Source organism: Aedes albopictus, chromosome 1, assembly GCF_035046485.1.
Source record: "Aedes albopictus strain Foshan chromosome 1, AalbF5, whole genome shotgun sequence".
Lineage (NCBI taxonomy): Eukaryota > Metazoa > Arthropoda > Insecta > Diptera > Culicidae > Aedes > Aedes albopictus.
The window spans coordinates 295,259,803-295,277,690 of record NC_085136.1 but is presented as its reverse complement, the minus strand read 5'-3'; the positions used below and the strand labels follow the sequence as shown (position 1 = coordinate 295,277,690).

General features: G+C 39.9%; 2 protein-coding genes across 6 annotated transcripts in view; both read right to left on the bottom strand.

Moving 5' to 3' along the window:
• LOC109403600 (cGMP-specific 3',5'-cyclic phosphodiesterase) overlaps positions 1–10,877 on the bottom strand; it is a 400,426-nt gene extending 389,549 nt beyond the window's left edge. For 2 of the 3 annotated variants that reach the window (XM_062847017.1, XM_062847018.1), the window contains exon 1: positions 10,636–10,877. The gene's annotated coding sequence lies outside the window, so the exon portion shown is untranslated. The remainder of the gene's footprint in view (positions 1–10,635) is intronic. The other variant, XM_062847021.1, reaches the window with a different exon arrangement.
• LOC134285708 (cGMP-specific 3',5'-cyclic phosphodiesterase-like) overlaps positions 1–17,888 on the bottom strand; it is a 425,298-nt gene that overhangs the window by 225,003 nt on the left and 182,407 nt on the right. The gene's annotated exons all lie outside the window — the stretch shown is intronic.

Genomic DNA, 17,888 nt, shown 5'->3' with positions numbered 1-17,888 from the left:
GATTCACACCTGGGCTGTCACTCAACACAGACAATATTGGAATAGTTTGGAGTCATGTCGTCAAACCAAATTGTATAGTGCAGAGCCATCTCTACGGGTGGCGAAGTATCTAACTAATCTGTCTAAGCAGAATTGCAGCATGCTGGTCAAAGCATTGACTGGCCACTGCCGACTCAGCTATCACATGGCGAATATTCAGCAAGCTGATTCATTTGCCTGTGATAGCTGTGAATCCGATTATGGAACTTCGTATCATTTGATATGTAACTGTCCAGTTTTAGCGCAACTGCGTTTCCGAGTATTCGGTAAACACTTATTAAGTGAAACTGACTTCAGAAACCTGAATCTTCAGGATATTCTATTGTTCTTAACCCGCTGTGGTAAAGAGCTATAGGCTCTCTTTACGCTTTATGCGTTATCACAGTGCCCTTCTCAGGACGCTGTTTGAACCCATTGCATTGTGGTACGCTTATGCGTTATTACAGTGTACTTTTCAGGACGCTATGTGAACCCATTGTGGTACGCTTTTGCGTGTATGACGATCCTATTCCCTTACCTGTCCTTTCCCATGTCCTATCCTTTTTCCTTCCCTTCTCCGTCAGGTAAATGATGAATAGGCTCGTGTTCATGGCGATGGCACAAATTTACCAAATGGAGGAGAACGTGCCTCTGGAGCCGACCTACTGATACCTGATACCTGATACCCTCCTTTATTTCTGCGGGATTTTCTTGCAAGCAATTTCGTAAGTCGTCGCAGGCGACATTCGGAGAAAAAAAACTCCCAAATAAATGCTTTCAAAAGCTCTATGATCAACTGTTGAAGAAATCCCAAAAGAAGCACCCAAAATATCGGGACAATTTTCGGCTGGGAAGAGCTCTGGGAGTAATCCCGAGAAAATCTGTAAAAATAATCTCAAAAGAATCACTGTAAAAAATCCTTTAAAAAATTACGAGAAAAAAAAAACTGGAAAACAGTTCTTGGAGAAAAAACGGGAAGAACACCATAGAAATATTAGCAATAGCTCTTGTAAACATCTCAAAATCCACTGCGGGGTAATTTCTAAGTAGAAAGTCCAGGATAAATTTAGAAAAGCTATCAAAGACATCCCAGGACCAGAGTGAGTGTAGAATTAGCTTATGTTTAAATATAGATAAAAAAAAAACAAAAAAAAATCCCAGGACCAACACCGGAAGGATTCTTCTGTGAGAAGTCCCGAGAGAAACTAAGATGAAACTTCATAAAGGTCTAGTAAAAATACCAAGAATACCTCCTGTAGAAACTCCGGGAGAAATCCAGGGTAGATCTCAGGGAGAACCCAATAGGAACCCCGGAAGGAATCACGGAAAAACTTCAGACCCAAGAAAGATTTAAAAAAAATCCGAGAGACATTCCAGGAGAAGAACTTCGGGAAAAAATCCACGAGAAGAAATTCAGGAAATAAATCATGTACACAGGATCCCTTTGAAAAACTTCACGAGAAAACTGTTGACGTACAGGAATCCTCAAGCAAGCACAATCTCCAAGAGGAAGTCAAAGAGGTTGCTAAGAAAACATACGGAAGGAATCTTTCTTTTTTTTTTAATTTCTCCAGAGGTTCTTTAAGGCATTGTGCTTTCTGTTGTGATAATTGGACACGTGGCAAGGGATGTTTTATTGCAATATCCCTCGGAAGCTTTTTATTGATAATTTACGTACCGTCCTGCGGGGTTACTTTTGAAATGCGGGGCTACTTTGGACACTTTCGAATATGGATTTTTTTGAATTCGAAATATGGTTCAAATCTGTTTGATGTCTTTGGGACTATTACGAAGCAATAGTTTTCCCTCCATTTGGTTGAAATTATTTTTCAAACAGACCGTTTATTGCTTGGCAGGATGCGAAAATACATCGAATAAATCAATAAAATATACATAACGTATCAGAACATTTGGTCTGTAAGCATTGTTTCTACAGTTCATAAATTTCAAAGGGTTGATCAATTCATTCAAAATATATCAACGTAACATATACAATCGAATATTTGTATCTTATATTTGAAAATTGTTGATATTTTTCGGTGATTATAAACACACTGAAACACGATTTATGACGTTTCGGCCTACTGTCATTCAGCCATCATCAGATTTATGCAAATCGATGTTCCTGCCACCAGTGTGGCAGGAACATCGATTTGCATAAATCTGATGATGGCTGAATGACAGTAGGCCGAAACGTCATAAATCGTGTTTCAGTGTGTTTATAATCACCGAAAAATATCAACAATTTTCAAATATAAAACTCGACGGTGACCAAAACCCTTAAGAAGAATATTTGTATCGTTATACATTATAAATGACAATTTCACCCAAATAAAGGATTGATGGTCCTTTTTTTCAGGCTATTTATATAGCAATATCACGCTGCTCATAATACCAAAGGTAGCACGGAACCATCTTCAAACGCATAAATTTATTGAAATCATGTCTGATATAGTATACTACAGTATTGGTACAAAGTAGTTTTCTAAATAAACCTGGAATTTCAAATGCAATTTTGTTTTAGATAAAAATGTCCAAAGTAGCCCCCATCTGGTTCTATATGAGATGTGTCCGATTGGTGCATGAACAACTTTTTTTGTTTATTGATGGATTAAGTTCAAATTTTGCATACAATCATACATCCTACATACATACTCACAATTATTATGTGTAAAAATTGTGGAAATCCATTCACTACTCTGGGAGTTATAATGTCATAAAGTTGAAAAATCACGAAAAAGTGTAAAAAGAAGCCCCGCACGACGGTACGATTTTCTTGGAAGATTTCCGTTGAATTCTTGTTGACTTCTCCAGGGATATTTCAAATGGGATTTTAACAGAAATTAGACAGTAGATTTATTTTCAAAAATCCTCCCAGGATACCTTTAGAAATTTCTCCACGGATTCCTTCGAAATTTCTTCAGGAAATTCTCCAGAATAAAATCTCTTGAAACTCTTTTAGTTTTGTTCAGCAGTTTATTTCCATTGTTTTTTTGTTAGAAATCCATCTAGATTTTTTTTTTACAGAAATTCATCTAGATTTAAAAAATAATCAACAAATCATATGCAAATTGTTTCAAGGATTCCTACAGTAATCCCTTGGTAATTTCGTCAGGAGTAATAGAAGAAATCCCTGGAAGGGCTCTTTTTGGGATTTCTCTTGCCGTTCCTCAAGAAATATCTCCTTCCTGAGATCCCTTCGGAGATTCCTTTGAAATTGCAAAAAAAAAATTGGAGGAACTTCTAAAGGAAACCCTGGAGGCAACTATGCAGATTCTAAGGAAAAAAAATGTCTGATGAAATTCGTAAAAAACTTTCCACAGAAAATCGTGCAGAAATAGCAGTCAAAGGTACTGGATGAATTCTTGAATGAAGCTTTTAAAAATCTAAAGTGATTCAGCCTGGAGGATATTCTGAAGTAAACCCTGGAAATGCTTCTGGAGAAGTTCTTGAAAAAAAATGCTTGCATAATCATCATAATGTATTAATGAACAAAATCCCTGCTGCAATTCCTGATGTAATGTCTAGAGCCCAGAGGAATTTTTATAGGAAAATTTGGCAGCAGAAATTTTAAACAAATCTCGAAGAGCTCTTACAGAAATTACCAAAACAAATTTCTAAAAAGAATTTGATAGTTTTTAAGGGATCCCACTTTTTTACTGTCATAGCTCGATGTGATATTAATGATTTATTCAAAAACCTAATGAATATCGCACGAATAGCTCAAAGTGATATGATATCAGTTTTCGTTCTTATCGAAATAGCTTTAAATTTCTAAATAAGAACAAGATTAGCTCTTCTGCACGAAATGGAACACATACACCCATAGAGATGGCTCAATGTTAGTGAAATGCTATGTGCCCCATTCTGAGCTGTGAAATCGAAGAACCGCATGCTCTTATTCCCCTGTAATTTACAACAGCGAGCCACAGTTGAGTGATAAGCATCGCTGCCTGTGTATCCTAAGGTCGTAGGTTCGATACTGCATGCTGACATTTTTTTTTTATTTTTTTTCTAGAAAAAAAGTGACAAATTTGGTCTGCTATTGTTTTGATCTTGTAATATCTTAAAGAGCTATTATTGAGAAGTTCACCACATTAGATTTTGCTATTATTTCTGTTCTTTTACCTCTTATATCAATCAAACCAATATCAGTTTTTGCTCTGCAGTAATTCATTCAATCATAACTGAATATGCTATTCATCAGATTTTTCCACCTACTCGGGATGCCTAGAAAACTGGTGAGTGCTCTGCAGTAATTCCAAGAAGAATTTCTTGATATATACCTGGATGGAGGCCAAGAAATACATCCCCAAAGGATTTTGGAAAGAATTCATAGAAGAATCTCTGAAGGGATTCTTGAAGGGTCCCCAATAATTTCCCAAAGAATCCTTGAAGAAAAGTTTCAATAAATCCCTAGAGAAGTTTATGGTGCAACCCTGGAAGGATATATCTGAGGGTCTTTTAGAGAACTCCCACGGAAGAACTGCCATAAGAACTAGAGGAATTTCTGGAGAAATGTCTGAGAGAATGCCGGAGGAATTCCACTCTGCACTCTGCACAAATTATACCGAAATTTCTGAAGCAATCTCATGAGGAACTACAACAAAAAATTCAGAGAGACTTCCAGCAAAAAAAAAATCCGAATTTCCGAAAGAATCGTTAGGGGAATTTTGAGATGAATACCCAGAGGAAACTCTGGAGGATTACCTGCAAGAATATCTTGAGGAAATAATGAAGGAAATAACTGCAGGAATTTTTGATGAAACATTTGAAATAATCCCTAGGTAAACTCCTCTTTAATCTGGTTTGGAATTTCTGGAGAAATAGATTTTTTAGGGGATAGCTGAAGGAGTACCTGAAGAAACGCCAGGAGTAATATCTTGAAAAATTTCTGGAAGAAATGCTTTAGCAATTTCTAGATAAATTTCTGGAAAAAATCTAAAAAAAACATTCAGGCAATTCTTAAGAAATTTAGTACATATATGGGGCGTTGAAATCTGGAAACCTTGAGTAAGCCAACTAAATTCTGATTTTACCATGAGCACTAGTACAAAAAGAGTTTGAAAAATGTCCTTAGAACAGATGTATATTTTTTGCACTTCTACCTGGAGGAGTCTTTTATAAATTTCCTGGTAGACGTCCTCTACGAATCTCTCAAAAATCTATAGCAAAATTCTCCTGGAATTTCCCTGATCTCCTAACGTTAAATTTCTTCAGATGGAAAGGAGCTTGGAAAGTGGATATAGATAGATTGTTGTTAAAAATAGGTATCAACGGTTCCTGGAAATTCGGTTAGGTTTTTGCATTACTATGTTGTTTTGGCCTTCAAATGTGTACACGCCCCCATAGGAATGATTTCAAATGACTAAAATTTTCACGATTTTTTCAGTAATTATTACGGGAGGGGCATTCTTACAGCAATAATTTTCCAAAGATTACACCAAAAGATAATTGAGAATTTATTCCTTTCCCTATACTGCTGTAGAATTTTTATCATGATTACCTCCAGGGATACCGTAAGATATTCCTTAAGGGATTCATTCAAGATCTATAAAAAAATGAAATTTTCATAGAAAGAAGATTTTAAAGTATTTCCCAGAATGATTCAAATAAGGTTCGTTCGTTTCTTCCTGGGATACCTTTAGCAACTTATAAGAAAATTTCTTCAATAATGTCTACGGAAGTTCGTGCATTAATTCTTTCATGTGTTTCTGCAAACATTTTTGTAAGAATTCCTCATCAGAATTCATCTGAAAATTTCTCAAAAATTCTAGAAATTTTCTCCAAGTTTCTCAAGGAATTCCTACAAATATTTCTTCAAAATGTGCAATTCCATAGAAAAAAATGACAGAGATTTTAAGATTATTTCAGAAATTCATTCTGAAATTCCTCTGAAAGTTTCCTTAAGATATGCAGATTTTTTCCTGAAACTCTTTCAGGAATGATTGTTGAAATTTAAAAAAAAATCTTAAGTTTTATTCCGTATATTCAGAGATTCCCTGAGGAATTTATTAAGAATTTTCACTAGAAAATTCTCAAGATGCTTCTCCAGAAATTCCTCCAGGTATTCCTCCACGAATTGCCTAGGGTTTATTGAGATATTACTTCAGGTCAGGGATGGGAACACTCACTTGCAAAGAGTTACACTCACTTGCTATTTTCTCTGCTCAGAAGCGTGCAATCGAAAAACGATGTATGGACGACTTTTGCCTCGTGGTTTTGTCTAAAACTTTGCCGAATAGGGTAGGGGTCGCACACGAGTCACAAATCCGTGACAGAGCTGTGAAAGCGACTCTCCACGAGGTGAGTGTAATTTACATTCACCTCGTGGAGAGTTGCCTTCGCAGCTCCCTCACGACTTCGGTATGCGTGTACGAGCCCTACTGTATTCGGCAAACTTTTAGACAAAATCACGAGGCAAAAGTCGTCCATACATCGTTTTTTGATTGCACGCTTCTGAGCTGAGTAAACTGCAAGTGAGTGTAACTCTTTGCAAGTGAGTGTTCCCATCCTTGCTTCAGGTATTCTTTAATATTTCTTTCCGATGATGATTTAGGAATTTCTCTCAAGATTCTCTCAACATTTCCTACAGAAATTAATCCAGGATCTATTCCATGGGAGTTTTCAAAGAATTCTTTTATAAGCGTATAAGAAATTCTTCCAGGAAATTATTTCCATGAGTTTTTCTTGGGATTCCTTTGAAAATCATTCAGAAGTTTATTGGTGGATTTATAAAAGAATTCCACCAGTAACTTTTTTTCGCAATTTCTGCAGGAATTTTGACAGACATGTTTTTTTAAAGATTCTTTCAGAAATTTCTCTACGCATATCTGCGGGGCTCAAGAAGTTTCTCATGATGATTTTTAATAGGATTTAGAGACGCATCTTTAGAAGATTCTTCAAGAATTAAGGAGGTATCTAAAGGAGAATCCTAATGTGGTTATTTCAAGGTTTCGTAAGGAATTTCAAGAATCGCTCTAGAAAATTTTCAAAAATTGCTTCTAGGAATCTCCAGTTAAAAAAAAACGATTCCCACAAACAATCATCCTGGATTTCTTAAGAATTTTCTTCGCAGATTTCTTTCTCAAAAATTTCTTATGAATTCTTTGAGGAAGCCTTAGGAGAATTCCCAAAAGAATCCCTGTAGGATTTTTTTGAAGAAATTTTCTGATGAATTTCTGTAAAACTCCACGAAAAAACTGTTGAAGAAATCCCACACTAAAATTTCTGGAGAAATCCCTTAAACTCTGAAGAATTCTATAAAGATATATTTGAACTGATTTCCTGACGGAATATCAGAATAAATCAGAGTGTAAATTTTTGAAAAAAATGAGTGGAAACTTCTGAAAAACATTTTGTTAAGAAATCTCAATTAAAAATTTCTGTGAATATTTCAGGAAGAATTTTCGAATGAATCTCCAAAAAAACCTGGGAAATTTTCGAAAAAAAATCCATGCGGGCAGTTCTGGAAATCTTCCTAGACAACCAGGAGAAATTTTCCGGAAAAGCCTCAACGGAATTCCTAGAAAAGTAAGTTAAGTATTTGTTTAGAAAATTCCTGAAGCAATCCTTAAAAAAATCCCTAATCAGTCTGTGGAAGATTGTCTAAAGAAATGCATAGATAAATTTCTGGAGCAATTTAGAACTTTTGATTGTATTAAGGAATTCCTGAAAGCATTTCTGAAAGTACTGCTGAAGAAATTGGCGGACATATTTCTGAAAGAAAATCCTTTGGAAATACTTGAAAAACGTCTAACTTCTGTAAATACACTTTAGAAAACTTGATACAATACTAAAGAAATTTTTATGGAAATTCCAAGGAATTTTTCTAAATAAATTCCTCAAAGAATTCGCAGATAAATTTTTGTAGTTTATGCCAGAGGGATTTATGGGGGAATACATGGAGAAATATCAGGAGAAAATCCTGAATCCCTGTATGAAATTTTGGAGGAATTCTTGCATGCAGGGATGGCATGCTCCCCAGTCTGTGTGCAAGTATGCACGATTTTGATATGGAAATGAGCTGCACGGTGCACATTTTCAGTACGGAATGCCAACCCTGCCTGCAGGAATCTTTGTTTGGATTTTTGAAGTAATTTCTGTGGATATTTGTTAAGGAATCCCTGCAAGGATTCCCTAAACGATTCCTGAATTTCTGAAGCAATTCCTGGCGGAGTTTCAGGAGGAACTCCAGGGAATTGACATAAAAGTTATTCCTGGTTAAATTTCTGCAGACATTCTCAAGAGAATTGCTGAAGGAAATTTCCCGAAAACATCCATGGAGCAATTTTGAAAGCAATCCACAAAAGATGTCTTGATGGAATGCTTGAACAAATTTATGAAGAATTTCTGGATAAATATCCATGAGAAACTTCTGGAAGCATTTCCAAAGCAAACTTTGGAAAAAAAATCCTAAGAGAGGTCTGTGAAAGGAAATCCGTGAAGCAATTTCTGGAAGAATACTGAACTTTTGATTTTCTGAAGGAATCGCTGAAAGCATTTCTGTAGAAAGCAAAGGATGATTTCCTGAAAGAATTGTCGTACAGAATTTTGAAAGAATTGGTGAAGGAATTTCTGATGAAACTCATGGAAGTTTTTCTCGAAACGTTCTAGGAAAATTTTTTGAAGAATCCTGTAAAGATAACTCTTAATGAAATTCTAGAGCAATTTCTGAAGAAATCCATGGCAGATGTTCTAAAAAAAAACTTTCGTAAACTATCCGTAAAAGCCTTCCATAACAGGATTTTTTTAAAGATTTTCTAAAGGATCCATGGAGCAATTCCTGAAAGAATCCAAGGATAAATTTCTCAGGCCATTTCTGGGGGATTTTTTTTAACCCTCTGGAAAAATATCTGAAGGAATCGCTTTGGGAATTTCTGAAGGATTTCTGGAGGAGTCACTTGAAGAATTTCTGAAGATAACACTAAAGGATTTCTGAAGAAATTCATGGATAAATTTCTGAAGCTGGCTTCGACAAAATAAAAACGCTGTTATTTTATTTTTACCGACGTTTTGGTCCATTTGGAACCATCTTCAGGGACTCAATAGCTATAGTGCTCTCGTCCAGTGTGGTTCGGCAGAACCTGTAACTGTCGCATGCATCGAGTTTTACCGCACAATCGCAGCCAATTCGGATGCCCCATTGGAAAGAAAACACAGTCCAAAGTTAGCACTCCAGAATATAGTACCTGACTCGAGAACGGTCACCCGCTGTGATTGTGCGGGAAAAACAATCCATGCGACAGTTACAGGATCTACCAAGCCACACTGGAAGAGAATACTGTAAGTATTGAGTCCCTGAAGAAGGTCCCAAACGTTTTGATTTTGTCAAAACTGGGAAGCCACAAAACATCAGTTTTCAGCTACGTTTCCCATTAAAGGTAATTCTTAGGCGGTGAGATATTGCATTATTCATCCGTGTACAAAATTCAAGTCAACTTGTATAAACTTCACTGAAAATGATAATCGGATTGCCCAAATTGGGACCCCCGAGCCCAAATGGCCCTACCCCCTGTAGAATGAAATAAGAAATGAGCCCATCAAACCTTTTTATGTGTGGCATTTTGAGCCACGCTAAGGAACTTGTTTCCCTTTTCAAAAGTTGCTTGCCTTTCAGCTGACAAGTCCCACGCCAATCAATCCACCGTGACGACCTCAATCAATACACGCCACCGTACAAAGAAAGCCCAAAGCAAAACGGATTATTTATTTAAAATCGCAAACACCGGAACGACATTCTTCCACCCTGCGCGCTTCCTATCAGCAGTTCAGTTGGACTTGAACGAGAGCTGCTCCAGAGTCAGTCAGTGAATGTGTCAGTTCTAGATTGTGATCGACATTAATCTATCCACTATGTGTATACTCACGTTTATTTAGCTTGGCTTTCAGCTCCCCGGAATGACAACGCTTCGGCACCGACTGGTTCAGCTTTCACGTATCAAGTTGTTTGCTGTTTTTTGTCGTTTTTGTGTACTCTACTGCTACTTAGACAGATTCCTGCAGCGGACTTGTCTTCCTCGAAAATACACTTTCCACAAACACTTTGTTGTTTTCACCAATTCACCGTCACTCTCGCGACTCGACACCCGTCTTCACCAAGCACAAAGAAGCCAACTTACGTTGTTTGTTTCACTTTCTGCACCGCACACTGCTTAGACTGATTCTTCACCAGTTAAGATGAACATTTTCTTCCTTCCAACAGCATAGCGAACACCTTCGGCGGTCTACCTATTCAAATTGGTAACATTTGCGCACCAGTTGCCGACTTTTTCCACGAACGGTCTGGAGTCTCCCAACCAGAACGCCAACTTTTTTTTGCTACAAATGGGACCTCTTCCGTGATAAAACTTTTTCTTCCAGTTCATACAATTGACGCGGATTTCTTCTTGCAGCAATCTTCACCAAGCTCGCTTTTCTTCCCCGTTCGAAGCTTAGCAGCACTTTTGACACCGAAATGCTTCACATGAGCCTCAAAAATTGAATAGTCCATTCATCCGACCTTCCCAAATCCAATAGCCCAAATCAAACCCCAGGGCTCACGCAACAAAGACCGGATTTTCCTGAAGGCAACCCCCACAAGAAAACCTTCAGCCTCGCGGACGCCCGCACACATACACTTTTCCGGATTTCGGTAGACCCTTGTCGCACTTTTTTTTTCTCACAATATTCTTCCTCCTCTAGAGGAGGTGTTGTGCAGCTACAGCCACCACAGCAAAAGCCCGGGAGCGAAATTCGACAAGGACATCCATTCGGCACCGAAACTGAACTGCTTCTGACTGAATGGAGCGAAAGCACGTCCCAATCGCTCCCAAATGGGAGCAGCACCCACGGACGACGACGACGATGACGACGACGACGATGACGACGACGACGAAGACGACAACGAGGATGGTGCGCCGAAGTTCTGATAGACACTGAACTGAACCAATTCTGGTGATGCGGCCGTCATCGTTGTCGGCGTTGAATGCGTCGTTACAGTGGCGACCGGAAGAGAATTGACAAATTGTATTATAATCAAAAATTAATTCCAAGATCTTCCAGAGCTTCTTGAGCTTCTATAGCTTCTACAACTTCTTCAGCTTCTGGAGCTTCAAGAGCTTCTAAAGCTTCCACAGCTTCCAGAGCTTTCAGAGCCCCTAGAGCTTTAATAGCTCCTAGTGTTTTTGCGCTTCTAGAGATTCTTGACTTTCTACAGCTTCTAACGCTTCTAGAGCATCTAAAGCTTCTAGAGCATAGGTTCCCAAACTTTTTTGGTTGGCGACCCCCTTAGCTACTGGCAGAGATGGCATAGATACACTGATAAACAGCTCTGCGTACACATCTTCAATAAAATGTGCGCAGCTTTGTTTTGCTACGAATGTGAACCGGCAACAAACACACATCGCGCAGCCGTAAAACTTTGCGTGAGAGTGCGAATGTGTAAGTTGCCACACCAGCTGCGTGAGATGTCGCAGAGCTCAAACTTTTTCTGCGTGAGCTTCGCTCATTTCTAGGAATGTGCTACACATCTGCGCTGTCTGGGCTGTAAGTTGTATGCTCTCAACAGTACAGAGTAGCGCAGCGCTGCGGTGTGAGCTGTGTGTTGGACTGTACTTTCTCTTGCTTTCCTGCGCTCACCGTCGTGTGCGACGCGGCAACGATGCCGAGCGCGTGCAGTCGGACCACACAGAAGATTATTCTTTACACGCACTCTTTCTCATCTGACAGGCTGTGTGTATTGTGTATTTTTTTATCTTCTCACTTAGAACTCTGAGGAGCATGCCATCTCTGGCTACTGGTCTAACTTTTCGCTACCCACCAGGGAAAAACGTGAACTTAAATACTAAAAAGAAGTTGAACTTTTTCACGAAACAAAAAAAAAGCTGCAATTTTTCTATATCCTAACTATGACTATATGTACATTAGGGTTAATGTAACCATCATCAGCTAACAAATATCATGAAATAAAAATATAATCCATACTTAAACTAATATCAATAAAGTGAAATTGTCTCTGGCGACCCCCCTTCAGATGGGCGGCGACCCCCCTGGGGGGTCGCGACACACAGTTTGGGAAACTATGTTCTAGAGCTTATAAAGTGTCTAGAGCTTCTAAAGCTGCTGAGATTTCTAGAGTTTTTAGAGCTCAAGAACTTTGATAGCTTCTAAAACTTCTAGAGTTACTAGAACTTCTAGAGGTTCTGAAGATTTAAGACCTTCTAGAGCTTTCAGAACTGTTAGAGCTTCTAGAGTTTCAAGAGCTTTTAGAGCTTCTAGAGCTTCTACATCTTCTACAACTTCCAGTGCCTCTTGAAATTCTAAAGATTTTAGAGCTGCTAAAGCTTCTACAGCTTCTGGAGCTTCTAGAGTTTCTAGAGCTTCTAGAACTTCTAGAGCTTATAGAACTTCTAGAGCTTATAGAGCTTCTGAAGCTTCCAAAGTTTCTAGAGCTTTTAGAGCTTCTAGAGCTTCTAGATCATCTAGAGCTTCTAGATCTTCTAGAGCTTCTAGAGCTTCTGAAGCTTTAAGAGCTTCTAGAGCTTCTAGGGCCTCTAGAGCTTCTAGAGTCCTTTGAGCTACTACAGCTTTTTGAACTTCTATAGCTCCTAAATAATCTAGGACTTTGAGAGGTTTAAAGAGCTTCTTGAGGTAATTGAGCTTCTAGCATCTAGAGTTTCTACAGTTTCTATAGCTTCTAGAGCTTCTATAACTTCCAAAACCTTTACAGCTTTAATCGCTTCCAAAGATTCTAGAATGTGCAACCTCTGGTTAGAGACCGTAAAGTGTCTTAAAAAACGCGAAGCGGCAAAGGTTGAACGGGTAGTGAATGCGTCAAAAACAAAGAACTGCTTGTAGGCGGAACAAACAAGATACGATACGTGTAGGAAGTAACGTTGCATACTACTGTAACTATAGTGACTTACAGGGCTGCTCCGCAGACACAGCGGCTCCCAAATTAGTCCCGGGACTGGCTCAGTAGCATGAGAGCCCTCGAACTAGATTGACAAGCTACTCGGTAATCGAAGGGAGTTCGCGGACTAAGTATGAAATATCTATATCACATTCTAAACATTTAACCCTCTAATACCCAATCCCGCCTTCAGACGGGGTATAGTTTGAGCATTTTTGTAATTTTTGTTACGTGGAAAATCAAACTTTTTATATTTTTGGCTGATATTTAGGGCTGTTCTGCATATCTCAAAATGATTTTTGGTGTATTTTGAAGCGTATTTACATTTTTTAAAAATCATTGTAAAATTGATGTTTTAGTCACCTTTTGGAAGTCACTGTTTATTTTGTATTAAATCGCTACAATTGACATATTTTAAATTTTTCCCAAATCATTCTATCCTTGTTTAATAGTTTAAGGGAATCGAATACACTCTTAAATTATTTTCCTTAAAATTACACGGAAAATAAATTTTTTTGTGAAAAAAAAAATTAAAATAGTAATATTTCAACAATCATCGTAAAATCTCAAAATGTTTTCATCTCAAAAAATCCGTTCCCCAAATTGGCTTCCAGGAAAAATATAAAAGTGTGGGGATGTTCAAAAATAAAAATTAGAAAAATCAAAAACTGAAAATGACGAAATCGAGAATTAAAAAGAATCATCTTCGATTTTAGATGACGAAAAATGATATTTAGATCAAAATCAAAAATTTGGGTATTAGGGGGTTAATATAATTTCCCCTAGCATGGCATGTGGGTTGAACATCTCTGTGGCATGTATGCGAAACTGTACGAATTTGGGCTGGTTCTGTACTCAATGCTGCAGCTTCTACCTTTTCGTTACTCTGGGCCACACGACTGCTGCCACGCTACCGTGTGGCCGGAATCTCGTCGCCGGGGCAGCTTAAGATCGGTACAGTGGCCGGTACTCAGGCGACGGGTACCAGCGGGCGTGGCTGCAGAGGTTGATGGTCTTCAGACCTTAGTGCCCGTCCCTCATTTGCACTAAAGGCAAACGACCTGAGGGAACCGTCCTGGATTGGACGATGGCAGATATAGACAAAGACCTACTTACTAGGCTCGGATGCCATATTGACGTATGTTGACCGTTTGAAAGACTCCAAGACCTCTTTTAAATTCCCAAGGGATTCTGTGAAAGGTTTTCTACAGAAATCCGTGAAGCAATTTTTGGAGGAATAATGAACTTTTGATTTTCTGAAGGAATCGCTGAAAGCATTTCTGAAGAAATCAAAGAATGATTTCCTGAAAGAATTGTCGTACAGAGTTTTGAAAGAATTGATGGAGGAATTTCTGAGGAAAACCATAGAAGTTTTCTCGAAAAGTTCTTGGAGAAATTTTCGAAGACCTCTTTTAATATTTGAGATAATGCATCTTTCTCATTACCTGCATAGTAAGAGGGAGGGCTATTCAGACCCAATATTGTGCGTAAGAAAATGTTATATGGTGGTTACAGCGGCAGGGCGGCCAGGGATTTGTTTTTATAGAAGAGAGCAAAGGCGATTGTAATGACCTTTCAAGGAGCCCCAAGGGGTTTAAGGGGTTGCCAGGAGAATTTCCGTGGTAATTCGAGGGATTTCAGGAGGTCACAGAAGTGATCAAGGGAGTCTGAAGGTCTTCTCTAGCGATTTTAGGAGCTCCATGGGCCTACAGGAGGTCTCAGAGGAGATCCAGGGGATTTCAGGGGTGTTTCAGGGGATTTCAGGGGTATTTTAGGGAGTTTCTGGCAAGGGGGTCCAGGGAGACCTCATGGGGTACCGGGGGACTCAGAGGCATTAAAGCGAGTCTCAGAGGCGTATCTGGGGGCTCCAGGGGATCTTACAGTAAACTTAGTGGTTGAGGCTATGGATCGCCAATCCGGAGACGGCGGATTCAGTTCCCGTTACGGTCGGGAATAATTTTTCGATTCCCTGGGCATAGTTTATCATTGTACTTGCCTCACAATATACAAATTCATGCAATGGCATGCAAAGAATGCCCTTCAATTAATAACTGAGGAAGTTGTCAAAGAACACTAAGTTGAAGTGGGAAAGTAGAACCATACGGAAAAAGAAGAAGAGGCTCCATGGGTCATCCGGGGCGCTGCAAGGTGTCAGCTGATTTCAGGGGGCAATATAAGGCCTATGGGGAAGTTAAGGGGGTGTCAGGGTTGTTTCTGGTTGTCCCAGAGTGTTTCAAAGAACCTCAAGGGCGCAGGAGGTTGCAGGATATCTCAGAGAATTTCGGGAGTTCCGGTGCGTTCAGAACGATTCTAGGGGATCTCTGGGGCACTTTATGGGGTCTCGACGGTGTTTCATGGGGTACTAAGGGATTCAGAGGATTGCCAGATTGTCTTAAGGGTGTTCCTGTTATTTTTCCATAGGGCTGAAAATCTCTGTAATAAAGTAGTAATAATAATAATTCCATGCTAATTGCAAGTGTCACAGACGGCACCACCGCTTGTTGAATTAAGGTGGTAGCTTTGAATACAAGAGTAAGAGTGTGTTGGTGCGAGTATGAAGATTTAATTAGGTTTCAGCTTCATCCGTGGTGGCGCTGCTAGCAATGACATCTGATTTTCAGCAGTGCTGCTAGTCTTCTTGATAAATTGGAGCATTTATAGCATCTCAGAAGTACTTTAGAAGGTCTCAGGGAGATTCCAGAGGGTCTCAGGAGTGTTCCAGTTTCAGAAAGTTTATTTCTTTTTATTTGGATTCAAGCAGGTCTCAGGGGCACTACAAGTGGCTCAGGGACGATTCAGGGGGTCCCAGGGAAACTTAGAAGGCTTTATGGAATTTCAGAGGTGTTTTTGGAGTCTCGGAAGCGCTTCAGGAGGTCTCAGGTATTATTAAAGGGGGTTCCAAGTATGTAGAATCAGGTAGGGAGACTCTAGTGAATCTCACTAGCGTATCAGGAGATTTCATGAGCGCTTTAGTAGGTTCTTTAGGGGGGCGCTTTAAAGGGTCCAAGGGGGTTTCAGAGGTGTTCCAGGAGTCGTAGGGGCTTTTCAAGAAGTCTCATTGGTATTTCAGGGGGTTCCTAGCTAAGCTCAGAGCTTAGCTTAGATTGACTGTTCTATGCTTCAAGAGTTTTCTATGGTTTCTACTCCGTGATTGATCCGAACCAAAAACGATTGCACAATGAATCGACTGAATAGTAGCAGCATGGTCATGATTTTTCCGCAGTCAAGTTCGCAGAGTGTGAATAATTTATGTTAAGCCCTTTACTGTCAGATCGATGTAACATGCTAAATATAATTTACACAAAAGGTAATTTTCACGGAAAAAAATACACGATATTGAATATTATTGGGTACCGAACTGGACACAACAAATTTAATGGCTTTCTTTGGTACATCGAGGTCTTGAAAGTCTATGATAGTATGCTGGAAAGGGCCACCATTCTCTCTGTACAAGCTATAGAGGTTCTCTTTAACGGTACAATAACGGCGCTAACCACATTTTTGCAGTGAGGTTGGAAGAGGGAAAGAATATTTGTACCAACTTATGTTATGTAAACGTTGGCGTTTACCGCACGTCTCCACCAAAGGCTGTAGGGAGGGCTGTTGGGTAGTAGAGCAGGTATCGCTGGGCCACCCGTGCATCTATCGTTTTCGTTTTCACGCAAGGCAATCTCTCTTGAGTATTTCAGGAGGTCCCAATGAAATTCAGATGGCTTCCAACGGACTAATTATTGCTTCAGGTGGTCTCTGAGACGTTTCAGAGGATTCCAGAAGATTTCAGGTATTCCAAGGAGTTTCAAGAGTGGTTTTAAGTAGCCATGTGCGTTTCAGGGGATCTAACGGGTGTTTCATGAGGTCTCAGGGGCGTTTCAGATGGCCCAGGGGCATTTCAGATGGCCCAGGAGCGTTTCAGGGAGTCCTAAGTGTTTTTAAAGGGGTTCCAAGGAAGAAGTCTCAGCAGAGGGAGCCTCCAGGGTATTTCAGGAAATGCCAGGGGGTTTCAGAAGAGTTCCAGGGGTCACAAGAGCCTTGCAGGAGGTGTCATGGGCATTTCAGGGAGCCCTGGGGGATTTCAGAAGGACATCATGGGGTCTTTTTAAGAGATTTCAGGGGCGTTTTAGGAAGTCTCCGAGGTATTTTAGGAGATCCCAGAGGGTTTCAGAAGAGTTCCAGGGGTCACAGGAGCCTTGCAGGAAGTCTCATGGGTATTTCAGGGGCCCCTGGGGGATTTCAGAAAGGCTCCATGGGATCTTAGGAATGTTTAACAGGGTTCCAGGAGTTTTCTGGAGCTCCTGGGGGTCTCGGGAGTGCTTTAGGAGGTTCCAGGAGTGCTTTAGAGGGTATCAGAGGCGTTTTAGGGGGTCGCAAGGGGTTTCAATGCGGTTCAAGGGAGTCTCAGGGGTTCTTTCTGGGGCTCAGGGGCGTTTTAGGGGCCTCAGAGGCGTTCCAGTGAGTCCCAGTGGGTTTCAGGAGTATTCACAGGTGTTCCAGGGAGTCTCAGAGGCGCTTTAGGGGATCTCAGGGGGTCCCACGGCGTTTCAAGAGGGTTCCAGGTGGTCTCAGCTTCATAATATTGAAACGCTCCTGAAACCCTATTTTTTAACTCGTTAGTTTTTACTTGAATAACAATTTTCCACTCTCCTAAAATCCTCGCAATTTCCTATAAATATCCCTGAATGCCCATAGACCCCCTGAAACTCACTGAAACGCTTTGAAGTGCTCCTGAAACCCCGCGAAACGACCTCAAAAACGTTCCTCAAGCTCCCTTGGAACTTACGCTCCGGAAATGCCTTCAAACGCTCCTGAATCCTCCATAATCCTATTGAAACGTCTTTGAAATCTCCGTAATGAATGTGACATGTTCCCGAAACCCCTTGGAACGCTTTCGAAAGGCCTTAGGAAGGAACCCCCAGAACACTCTTGAAGCACTTCCGAAAAGCTATCAAATGCTTCTGAAAGCTCTAGGAACGCCCTTAAA